This window comes from Vidua macroura, chromosome 21 (assembly GCF_024509145.1).
Source record: "Vidua macroura isolate BioBank_ID:100142 chromosome 21, ASM2450914v1, whole genome shotgun sequence".
NCBI lineage: Eukaryota > Metazoa > Chordata > Aves > Passeriformes > Viduidae > Vidua > Vidua macroura.
This window is the reverse complement of record NC_071591.1, coordinates 529,464-541,976: the sequence shown is the minus strand read 5'-3', so window position 1 is coordinate 541,976 and position 12,513 is coordinate 529,464. Positions and strand designations below refer to the sequence as shown.

Here is a 12,513-nt window from a genome sequence, read left to right as displayed (position 1 = left end):
AGGATCCAGAAGCGCAGCATCTCTCACTACCTGGAGCATTCTCAGTTCAGTTCAAGAGCTTGCTGAGCTGCAGGTGAAGGTTTTCATTCCCTTTAGGAGGAGAAAAGCCATGTCTTCTGGGTTGGAGCTTAGATGTCAGATCCCAAAAACACAACACACTTTATTTCCAATAAAGCCACGCCTGTGCTGTGACCGAGACTGCAGCACTTGCTGTTTGTTTTGCTGAGGAGCCATGGGTTTTCCAGCAGTCATTTGATGCTGAAATGCCTTTGCATGTATTTCCTACCTTAAAGGTACTGTTTTGTGGTCTTTAAACACTTTATTGATGCATCTCAAGTTACTTGTGTGAAGTATTTTTCTGTGGGAAGCTGGGCTGAGCATCAGGGAAGGAAGTGTGGCCGGCTGCCAGCGCAGTGTTGGCTGCAGTGTGTGTGCCAGCCTGCCATCAAGGAGGAGGTTTCCGTGTGCAGCTCTTCCAGGTGCCAGTTTCTCCACAGCTCTGCCTTGTTTATTTTGGAGTCACACACCAGTATTTATTACCTTAGGGAGGTAAATATTTACTTAAATGAGTATTTATTATATTTATACAGAAATAGTTTTTTATGATATTTAAATATTTATTGCCCTCTTTAAGACACTTTCTGTGAAAGGTCAGAGCAAACTGTGGTCTGAGAGTCTGGAGAGGGAAACATTTGTGAGCAGAGGCTCCAGTCCAAGTTCCACCTGCTGGGTGACACAGGTGAGCGTTCCCAGCAGGAAGCCCAGGGCAGAGCCCCGCTGGGGAGGGGGCAGAGGGTCTCAGCCTGGTGCAGCCCAGCCAGGGCGAGGTGAGCAGGGTTTGGCCGTGGCACGAGCTCGAGCTGAGCTGGGTTGGTCTGCAGGAGGATGGGCTGTTCCTGCAGGCACTGCAGCGACGTTTGCCGTTCACTCCACGCAGGTTTCTAACCCAGCTCTCTGGAGGCAGCAGAGAGAGTGGAAACTGATGTTAATGGTCTGGAAAAATATCAAAGCCAGTGGATTCCTGGCAAGGAAACCGGGTTGCTTTTCCCTACTGCAGGCTGGGGCTCTCGGCAGGGGGCAGGTGTCATCTCCCTGGGCAGTGGCGTGGGAAGCATTTGCTTCACACGCTGCTCCTGAGACAGCAGTTTGCTTCCTGATTCCTCCTGTTCAGGAGGGGCTAACTTGGAAATGCCTTGGGGTATCTACTCCCCCATCCCCCTCTTTTTTTTTTTTTCTTTTTTACTTTAGTAGTGAGAAAAGAAATCTCTTTCAGAGGTCTTTCTAAATTCAGATGTTATATTTCAGTGCTCATATGTCAACTTCCTTCTTGTTGCAAAATGCCAGGTTATCTGGCCACATGTGCTACTTCCTTAGTTGTCTGTTTCCTTTTAAAAGACACAGTATCTCTCTTCTGTGTATAGGAGGACAGGTGTTTTAATCAGAGGTTAATAATTGATTTCTACAAACTATTGTTTTGCTTCATTATTTTTGTAGATAATTAAATTATGCACTTGTCACAGTGTGTTTACTTCACTAAAATAGGTAATTTTGGAAAAAAAGAGAGAGATTTTATCCTTTGGATTAGTGCACAAAGATTGCCTTTATCTTCATCTTCTAGCACAGTTCCTGGTGGTTCTGCAATTGCCTCTGATGTTCAAGGGTTTTGAGACCCCCAGTCTTGGAAGGGGAGGTCCTGTGCTGTATCTTACTGTCGGCCCCCATCCCTTCACTTATGCTCTTGGTGCTTCTTAAGAGTAGAAGCGTAACTAAATATATATACACTGAATTTTAATCAGGATGGTCCAAAAGCCAGACAAGTTGTGACACAAGCTTTATTCTGCATTGAAACCTCTTTCCTGAAGCTGAGATTAAAGTCAGCCTGTTCTTTACCCTATTGCAATTTCCAGTCTTTGGACTAAGAGACCTGGATAATCTTCCAGCTATGAAAGACTCTATTAATATCCAGCAGTTCAGGGAGCCTGGAGTCTCATGTAAAATGCTGCAGCTGCATATTTCAGAAGGGGAAGTGTGTTACTTAATGCTATACTTAATGAGATTCAAAAGTGTGTTTCTTAAGACATGATCCCCTCTGTGGTGCACAGACCCTTTAGGTGTGCTGCTCAGCGTGCCACACGTGTCACCCAGGCTGTGCTGGGGCAGGAACCCCAAATGGGGGTGATGGAGCCATGAGTTCTCTCCCAGGTGACATTTTTAAGACAGACAATGAGCCTGCTGTTGTGGAGGCCCTGCCTGGCTACTGCCCTGCCCTCACGGTGGTCACGGCTCCCTCCGGCGTGGGAGCCATGTCCCCTCCTGCTCGGGGACGTGGCCCTCACCCGTGTTCCTCAGCTCACACATCACCTCCCACGGAGCCTGGGAGGATTACCTGGCTGTAACCCTGTACCATAAATTATGTATGAGCAGGTGTGCCGGGCACAGGCTGGGGGCACATCGGCTGCGCAGGCCGCAGCGGGCTGATGGAGGGAAGGGTGATCCCTGAGGTGATGTGGATCCCGGGACAGGGCAGGGGTGCCCTGCATGCCCCACAGCAGCCCTGGGTGAAGGCCAGTGGCTGATGGAGGGAAGGGTGATCCCTTTGAGCTGAGTGGATCCCAGGACAGGCCCTTGCCCTGCATGCCCCACAGCAGCACTGGGTGAAGGCCAGTGGCTGATGGAGGAGGATGAGCCTGCGGGACTGGCGCCGTTCCCACGGAGCACAACCTTGGGGTGGCCTGCACTGTGTTTGTTTTGCTTTGCCGAGTGCCAGAGTTTAATTTTTTTTAAATGGGGAGCCGCTCAGAGGTTTGGATATTTAAACAGTTATTAGCCGAATGACAATTAACAGATTGCAGAGACAGATTTTCTTTTCAAAACCTCCAAAATTGAGTACAGTTTGCAAAACTATCACAGCATAGTAATGACAATGAATTTTGATTTCCCGGAACTGATATTAGACTCCTTATTAAACTATGTGCATCTGCTTTTAATTTACTCCAAATAATTGGAAAATGCAATGAAGCTTTCCAATTAAAGCTTGGCTTTATACTGTTTAATAATACCCCCCATAATATTATAGCTTATGAAGTGACAGGTGAGTTGGTGTATGAATAAAACATAAAGGCAGCAATAAGGGACAGAAAACCAGAGACAGTTGTTGGGGATTTTAAATGCTGGATGTAATTTGCATATATTAATCTCTTCTTTTCAGCCTTATCAGGCGTTCTTCAGTATTTGAAGTTAAAATAGCATTGACAGGCAGGAGTATGCTTAGTTTTTTCAAGGATTTATTACTTGTATAATTTCTGATCTTTAATAAGCAGATATGACTGATCCTCATAGTTCTATAGAAATCAGTTAATTGTTCCAGATGGCGTGTACTGATTATGCAAAATTACTTTTCACACCATTTTTTTTTTTTTGATGGAGTTTGGAGTAAAATTAAATTTTTTATAGCCTTCTTATCATGCTGTTTTACAGTGGGTTTTGCACAGAAGTTGAATTTAATCTACTATATTACATTGACCAGCAGAGTTATTCTAATGTAGCATTCTGTGATTTGACAAAGAATAATAGAACACGTTGCTCATTGTGCATTTCTGTGCTGCTAATAAAAAGGAGTTGCAGTGCAGCAAACCAGGCTGTTATTTATGAAGAATGCTTAATTCGCACAGTTAAAAATGCAAAATTGTTACAATGAGATGTTTGCTCTTTTGGATAGAAGGCTTGGGCAGAATAAATGTAAATAGTCTTGTTGCTACAGATTCCATGAAATAAAGCAGGAGATTGTGAATGCCTGGTGTGGCTGGGTGGGATGGCACTGGGAGGAGCAGCCATCCAGGCAGCACGTCCCAGCTCCGAGCAGGAGATGTCACTGGTGTTTTCCCTGATTATCACCATCCGGATATCTCAATGGCATCATTTCATAATTGAAAACATTTGTAAAGGTTGTTGGGCTTCATTTATCTAATGAAAAGCTGTTTATACAAAATAAACCACACGTAAAACCCTCTTGCTAATAAGTTCGTTGCAGTTTGTTTTGGCAGTGACTCAGTTGTTTGCGGGAGGTGTCCCATGGCCTGGCTGTCGTGGCTGGCTGCAGCAGGGCCCAGGGTGGCTGCCAGCCGTGGGCAGAGCAGGTGGGACAGTGCCATGGGCACTGCTGCAGGTCTGGCCACGGGTCCTGCCGGGCCCTGGGTAATTTTGGTAGGTCCCAGCCCTCGCCAGGCCACCAAGGTCCTGCTCAGCCCCGGGCTGGGGGCTGCACTGCCCAGAGGGCCACTCGGGGCCAGGCCCAAGGCATCTTACTGATCCTTGAAAAGCAGAACAGCAAATGTGTAAAAAATGACCTTATGGTTAATGGATAAGTGGGGGCACCACAAATGGACTGTTATGAAGGCTGCATATTTTTAACTCAATAGAAAAAAAAAAGACAAGTGATTAAGTCAGCCGTTAGAAAGCTCAGAATTTCTCCCATCTCCTCTTGAACTAGAAAATTGTTTTGTGTATACTTTTATATGTACATATAGATATGAATATATAATATATATGTAGACAACTAATGGCATAAATCAGAAATTATTAGAAAATATTTGTTCTAATGAAGTAATAATTTGGTGGTAATGTATTTCATCAGTGTAGCTTAAGGCTAAATTAAGTGGACAGACTTTATATGGATTCTCTAATTTTAATCTTCAAAATGCTATCTAACGTCTCATTAAGACTTTCATATAATGTATCTTAAGTACAGTCGTTAAATATAGTTTAGGGAGATGTATGTTCAGATATTGCTTAAAGATGTTTTAATAGGCCCATTTACTCTGATGATATTAATGAGCTCTTAACACATATTAAGCTTCTAAAACTAGTGGTGTCTCCTTGCAGTGAGCAAACCAGCATAGGAATTGTGGAGGAATTGGGTGTTCCAACAAAGCCAGTTTTCCAGGGACTCTCCAGGGCCTGGCTCCATCCCTTTAGCTGTGTCAGCACAGGATGGTGTCCCCGCTCCTGGGGTGGTGTCCCCACCCCAGTGTGTGCCTCGGGCGTGTGGGTGGCTCTGTGTGGGTGGCTCTGCGTGGGTGGCTCTGCGTGGGTGGCTTTGCAAGGGTGGCTCTGCCAGGGTGGCTTTGCAAGGGTGGCTTTGCAAGGGTGGCTGCTGCATCGTCACATCCAAGCTTCAGAGCTGTGCGTTGGGAACTGGCCAGGCCAGTGATCTCGGGGTCTGTGACATGTTTACACACATTTGGCTGCATCTGTTAAAATAAACAAATCAGATGGGTTAGGGAAGAGCTAACTATGGGCCTGTGTTTAGATAAATTCTGCTTTTTGATCATCTAAAGGGAAGATGCAAGAGTTGTAATTAAGATAATAAAAACTGCTCATTCTCTGTTGTCACTTCAATTCCAACTCAGAAAGTTATTGCAAAGAAAATTCTCTGGTTTCATCACTCAGCTCTTCTTAAGAAATCCTTCTGAGTTCAGAGACTTTTATAATTACTAAATTGGTTTGTTAGAGGGAGATAATAGCAAATTTTTTCTTTCCATAATTGGACATTTCTTCCCTGTAGGCTAATGCAGGCGCAGCACTCACATACACAATGAGCTGTGCTTTTGAAAAACCATAACTGGCTAATAAGTGCCGTGGTGTCATCGGAGAGTAATGGTGTGCTGATTAGCATAATTAATGACAAATGGTGGTGCAGAGTGGGTGGATTGGTTTAGCAGATGATGAATGTGCTGCGCCAGGGCCGGGCCCTGCCGCGGTGGCGTGGCAGGCTGGCAGCGCTGCCACTCGCACCTGCCACCGCTGCCCGCCAGCCCAGGGCCCGGTGGCACCAGCCACGTGCTGGCACGGCTCCCGGTGCTCCGAGACCTGGCTGGTGGCACAGCACGTCCCTGCCAGCGTGGGGCTGGTGGCTGGTCCCCGCGGGCTGGGGCAGCACCAGCGGAAAGGAGCCGGGGGCTGCTGTGGGCCACGAGCAGTCCTCATCCTCCGAGGGCCGGGGGGCCACGCCAGGCACTGGCCGTGCTACAAGATGGGCACATTAATCTGTGATTTGATTAATCAGGGCTAATTTACATTCACAAATGAGACTGATAAAAATGGAGTTACCTTTTCACCTTAAGGAGGAGGAGGGATTATTTCTAGGTTGTCTCTTTTTTAAGTGATAAGCAACTCTTTTACCAATAAAGATGAAAATACTTAATTTGCATTAGCAAAAGAAGCTAATTATTATATAGTTAATTAGCATCTGGAAATGAGGATTATCTTAATTACAAAGCACAGTTTCCTTAATAGCTACAAAACTGTAAGTTTGATGTGTGTGGAGATTGGTGACTATTATTATGTAATTACTGATCATATTAATGGTGCAGTGTATTTAGATATCATTTGCATATGCAAATGAAATTTACCTGATAGAAATATGTGGTTCCAGTAATGATTTTGAGCACTTAAAAATTAAATCCCATTAGAAGCTGTGGATCCCGCGTGGCTCAGTGGATCTCCTCCTGCAGAAGTGCTTTTGGCTCGGCGGGGCTGTGGCTCTGTGCCTGGCTGCTGGCACGAGGAGGGCACCTCCCCTGGCCTTCAGCCCCCAGCCACGGTGTCAGGGACACCCTCTGCAGCACTGAAGGAGGCCTTAGCTTTAGGTCTGTGTCGAGGCTCTTCTGGCTGGGTGAATGCTCCGTGGGGTGGTGGGAGCGTGTTCTGTGCGTCACTGAGCTCCAGGGCAGAAGATGGGTATCCCCCCATCCTTCCTGGCCATGTTCAGGATGAGTTTCTTTCCAGTGACTTGAAGGCATGCTTGCAGAATGGAGAGCATGGTGCTGTCAGGGCAGCTGATCTAGCTTCTTTCTCCTGCTTTTATTGGAAACACAAAGCTGCTGTGTGTTAAAAATAACTTGAATTTCTTAGACCAAAACCATGTAAAGAGAGGACGGTGCACCGTTGTCTCCCCTGGGAGTCCTGTGGGACAGATGTTGGTCACTCAATGCACTGCTGGAGAGTGTGGGGTGCTGCTGGGCAGGATCACAGCATCATTGCAAGTGTGAGCATCTGCCCCTGGCAGTGCCCTGGCTGCTGTCCAGAGAGTCTGGGGAGCCTAGGTTCTGTCACAGTGCAAACAAATCCCACCTCACGCCATAGGTGGCTCAGCTAAGGAAAAAGCTTCCGGGGCCAGACACCGTAACGACATGCAGCTTGTGGATTTAATACCCCTGCCCCTGCCCCGCAGCACTGGAAGCGTGTGGATGTTTCTCTCATCAAGCAGCAGGAATTTACAGCTGCCGGCCAGGGAACACTGCGGCCATTGTGGGGCTGCCCGAGATGCTTTTTGCAAGTGCTGCTGCAGCCTGCGCTGCCCGGCCGCCGTGGCAGACAGACATTACATGTTTAATGACTTCCAAGGAGTCTGTCATTACAGCCAGAGCTGAAGGGAATGGAAAAGCGTCTGGGTTTCTCCTCAGCACACAGCCGTGAGCGGATGCTGGAGGAGTACCTGCCTCTGCCTTTCCTTTACCTTTCCTTTGCCTTTGCCTTTCCTTTGTCTCTGCCTTTCCTTTCCTTTGCCTTTGCCTCTGCCTTTCCTTTGCCTTTCCTTTGCCTTTGCCTTTCCTTTGCCTTTCCTTTGCCTTTCCTTTGCCTTTGCCTCCCCATCTTTAAGCAGGCCCTGTCCCAGCTCTGCCTCAGCCCCATGCGAGTGCCCTGGTTTGTATCTGCTCTGCTCTAATTAATTAAGGGTTGTGGCTTGGAAACAGCACATGCTAAGGTGTGATCTTTGATGTTTAGTGTGGTGCAGAGACTTCAAAGGGGACATTTTATTAAAAAATAATAAAATCAAGAGCTCCTAAACACTTGCAATTTGAAGAGCTTGTTTGAAGTCTCTCCATGTTCTCTGGTGCTGATGGAGTCACAGTGCTGAGGTGCTCCTTAGGCGTCACCATGCAGTACTTAACCTTCACTTTATTTAAAAAAGAAAATAATCAAATCCAGGGGTACTTTTTCAAGTGTTTTTGTGGCTTGATCTTATGAGTAAAGAACTAATTGTGCCATGTCATGAGCTATGCAGGAAACGGAGAAAATCAAGGCTGACAATCAAATTAGCAAAAATGAAAATTTAGTCCAGGTCTGTTTTTTTAATCAAAGTCATTTCAAGAGGAACAGGAAAGCTGTAAACCTTTCCCAAAGCAGAGGTTCCTTCCCCAGCCAGGCCCCTGCTGTCCCACTCAGTGCACCAGGCATTGGGTGGTTTGGTGCTGCTGCCATCCTGCTGCCTGGCCAGGCCCGGGCACCGGGCACCAGGCTGGGCATTCCCAGCTGGCTCTGCCCTGCTGCCTCGCTGCCCCATGACAGCCCTGGGGACAGCTCCTGCTGCCCAGGTGCCACGGGACCTGCAGCCCAGCTGCCACAGGCCGCATGAGGTGCTCTGGGGCTTTCAGGAGCTTGGGCTCGTGCCTTGGGCAAGCAGAGCTGAGCCCTGCAGCCCTGCCTGTGCCCCTGCCTGTGCCCCTGCCTGCACTCTGCACTTCTCTGTATGACACAAAGTTGTATACGTGTTGCAGCTGGTGTCTGCAGCTGGGGAGCACAGCTGGGCCAGCTGCAGGTTCCCTGTTGCAGCCGGCTTGGCAGGAGCTGTCAGGAAAAGCTGCTTTTGGTGCTGGCCCTGAGGTTTTGCCATCAGTGATTTGGTGTGGTTCCATACGGGCCTTGGTGCACTGTAGCCCAAAGAACACACACATTCACTGTTCAGGGTGCTGTTTAAATCTCTGTGTATAGAAATACAGGAATAGGAGGCTTAGCATCACGGAGAGCTGGTTTGGTTTGAAAAGCTCACGCCCTTCTCTGGATGCATTGCAAACTATTTGAAACCATTTCTCCATACTTGTGAGTGGTTTCCCTGTACTGAGGGCGCAGCGTGCCTGGTTTGTGCGGGTGTCCTGCGCTGCCTTCCCTGCACGGGTGCAGAAGCTCAGGAGGGCAGAGCTCACGCCGGGGCGTGTAGTAGGAAGCAGAGGGTGGGAGCCAGAGCTGTGTGCTTGGCAGGAGCTGCAAGAGGGCACCAAGGGCAGGTGGCCTGGCTGCACCTGCCCTGGGTGGCACCACGCTGTGCCACCAGCTCCCCATGGCTGCTCAGCCCCCAGGAAACAGCATGTCCTGTCTGCTGTGGGTCACTGCAGCTGAGCCCCAGCCTTGCCCCATGCAGGGGTGTGCTGCTGCTGGAGAGAGCAGTCCCTTGTCCTTGCCAGGCTGGGGCACACACTGCTCCTGGCTGTGCTTTCCTGCTTCAGTGGAATGGCCTTCAGAGCTCCTGTGGGCTGGGCCCCACCCGCCGCTGGGCTCAGTGGCTCTTCTGATGGGCACCTTTGTTGCCCACACCAGACAGGGGCTCATGTGTCCCTCCAGCCTGACCGTGGCTCCCCTCCTAGTGCTGCTGTGCCAGAGCTCCATGCCAGCCCCTGATTCTCAATCTGCTTTCAGAGTCCTCTGGTGCCATTTAGCTGAAAATCAAGTTTTCTCTAAGCAGGGGAGCTCTGCTGGTTTTATGGTGTTGCTGTAGGCTGGTTTATGAGATACTCTTCTTGGTGAAGGATAAACACTCTGTTAGCATTCAGGTCTGGGGAAAATGGGAACAGTTCTGCGGCATTAGAGAAAGCCCTTTCTAAAATCTAAGGTCATTTAAATTTTAAAGGTGGTAGTAGTACACACAGTGTTGGGTTTTTTGTTGGTTTGGATTAACAGTTCTTCATTTTCAGTCATGCAGGAAAACATTTTGCAAGGGATTTATTTATTTATTTATTTAAATATTTTTAATATCAAAAATTGAAAATTCTAGTGTAAAAGGCTGTGCAAAACCAGCAATAAAGAAATCCAAAGCTATAAAAGCTTGTGGTGAGAATTTAATGCAGAAACAGCTGTTATTTCCTTGGGAGTTAAGGTATATAAACTCTTTGGTGGCTGTGTATCCCCACAATGGTGGTGTGAGGAATTAGCGCTCACTGCAGTGTGCAAACGGAGCCTGCCAGGCTCTGAGGCAGCGATTCATCTGTACCCAGGAGTTAAATATGACAATGTTAGCATTTTTCATTTCCCTGACGTTACCATTAATAAAGCAATGATCCAAAAGAAGCTTTGCTGAGTCTGTTCTTTATGCTTCCATCACTCACAACTAGATAATTTCACACAGGATCGTTTTTAAATTAAATGACGATAAAAGCGCTCTGCTGTCCTGTGCTCACTAGTTCATAGAAGTCTATCAAGTCATTAATGTGTCATGACAAACTGTGAGTTGGATACGAGAGTAATTAATTATTTGCATAAATAACAGGTTGAACTTGGTGCTTTCAGCCACAATGACACATGCGTCGCACCGTGGACATCCTGGGGCCTCTGGCAGAGGTCACGGGAGGGCGAAGGCTGAGCTGGCACACGGTGATCCCACTCTCACACGGACAGCAGCTTGGAAGCTTTTGTGTTTAAGTTCTTCACTGATGGTTGCTTCAAGAGAGCATCTGATCTTTGGAGCGTTAGTGAACAATTATACAGATTTTCATAATCACCATTAATCACCACATATTTTTCAAGATAATTACAGCAACTATTATTTAGATTTCTCTTTTATGTGCACATTGTAGAAAAGAACAAGTGCTTATTACACTGGGTAGTGTAGAGAACTACCGTCTGAAGTTCTTTGTCATCCAGAAACTCATTATGTTAGCTGATGCTGCCTGTGAAAGTTCGTCAGCATGTTTAAATTAGGGTAGCATTGGCAGGTCTGATTATTTAAATCTGGTAGCTTGGCTAAAAATATAGTTATTCAAGAAAGATGAATTACTAATTTGACAACTGAGATTTAGTTGGAGTCTGCAGCACAGAAGGCAGCATCTCTCGAGTGCTTAGAGAAGGGTGACAATACTTTCACAGATTAAAGAGAGGATTTCTAAGCAAGCTAGCAAGTTGAATTATAGAGCATGCCTTAGTGTCCTCCCCACTAGAGCCTGAGAGCGAGTCTTGGTAAATTACAGTGAAGAAGTAGCCACCAGGTGGAAGGTGGCTCTGAGTTCCAGTGGTCCTGCACCGATGAAGGGGCATGTCCACTGCACCTCACCGAGGCATCCATCCACTTCTGCTGCCAGGGATGCATGGGAACACTGTCCTTCGGGGCTCAGCTTTGCGAGGTTAGTTTTGGCTGCTGGCTCTTTTCAACTCTTAACTAATTGCAGTGCCTGAGTTAATTAGCTGTGACTCTCAGGAAGGAGCTGATCCTGGGAGGCAGCAAACAGCCACTGCAAACAGGTTTCCTTCTGAAGCCCGATTTTATTTTGTTCCATTTTGAGGGAGAAGAGCACACCCTTGAAGTCCTCGTGAATGTGAAAAAGCCCACCTTGGGCAGCAGCAGCAGCAGTAGTGGGTGTCTCATCCTGTGAGCAGGGGACCCCACAGGTGAGGTGGGGGGCACAGAAGGGTCCTGCCCCCAAAGCATCTGCTTTGTTCAGGGCATTTGCTCAGCCAGGGAGCAGACGCAAGGGGGGAGCACTTCTCCCCATGCATCTTGTCTTGGGGGTCCCCACTGCCTGCCTCCAGCCCCTTGGTTAGCCAAAGGGCTCCTGGAGCCCGGCCCAGCCAGGGGTGAAGGGGTGAGGGCTGCTGCCCTCCTGGTGCTGGGGCAGGCAGCGGCAGTGGGCGCCCAGGGCTTCGTTTCTGTGAAGTTTCCAGAACTGGTGGTGTTTAAACCCGCGTGACACCGGAGCCTGGCTGAGAAAGGAGACGCTGAATGAGCACCTTGTTTTCTGCTTTCTGCCTTTAATGCATTTTAGCAGCGGGCTGGTGACGGGCCTGACACGGCAGCTCCACACACGCTCCCGCGCTCGGGGAGTGCAGCATTAATAACACACTTCCATGCATCGTGCCATTTTTAAGCATGATCGTTATGATAAAGGGCATATACTTAATTACAGGCCTGCTTAATTACAGCTCTGTTGAAGCTCGTTTGTTTAGGAGAGTGCTAATTGCGCTGCGGAGCCCTTGGCTCACCCTGCTTTTATCTGCTGCTTTGCTCTGGAGTGCTGAGCTCCGGGTGGGCCGGAGCCGTGGCCCAGGGACGGGGGCTCCGGGGCGGGGGGACGCGCACACTCTGTAGCTCAGCCTTTAGATTACTCTACAAAAGCTGGCGTGTGGCTGATCAAAGAGGGTTTCTGTCGGATAACAAGTGCAGATGGTCTTTCAGGTTTAAAACTTCCTGGATTTGGTGATGCTGCTTTTCATCTGTTTCCTTTTGTTTTCCTTTGCGCTGTGGCTGCCACGCAGCACCTTTGATAACAAAATTACTCCCGTGGAGGGGGGTTTTATATTGAAAATAGATGAAGAAAATGTAAAAGGCTGAGTATTCTTAAATGACTCTTGTTTAATCACTAACATGGTAACTCAGTGGTGCTGTAGAAGTTAGAAACAGCAGACAGAGGAGCACTGGGTTTGTGGGTGCAGATGCTTTCTGAAAGAAAACTATTTGAGGATCACTGG

General features: G+C 47.9%; 1 protein-coding gene across 9 annotated transcripts in view; it reads left to right on the top strand.

Moving 5' to 3' along the window:
• The window catches only part of MVB12B (multivesicular body subunit 12B), a 58,779-nt gene that overhangs the window by 35,245 nt on the left and 11,021 nt on the right, over positions 1-12,513 (top strand). The gene's annotated exons all lie outside the window — the stretch shown is intronic.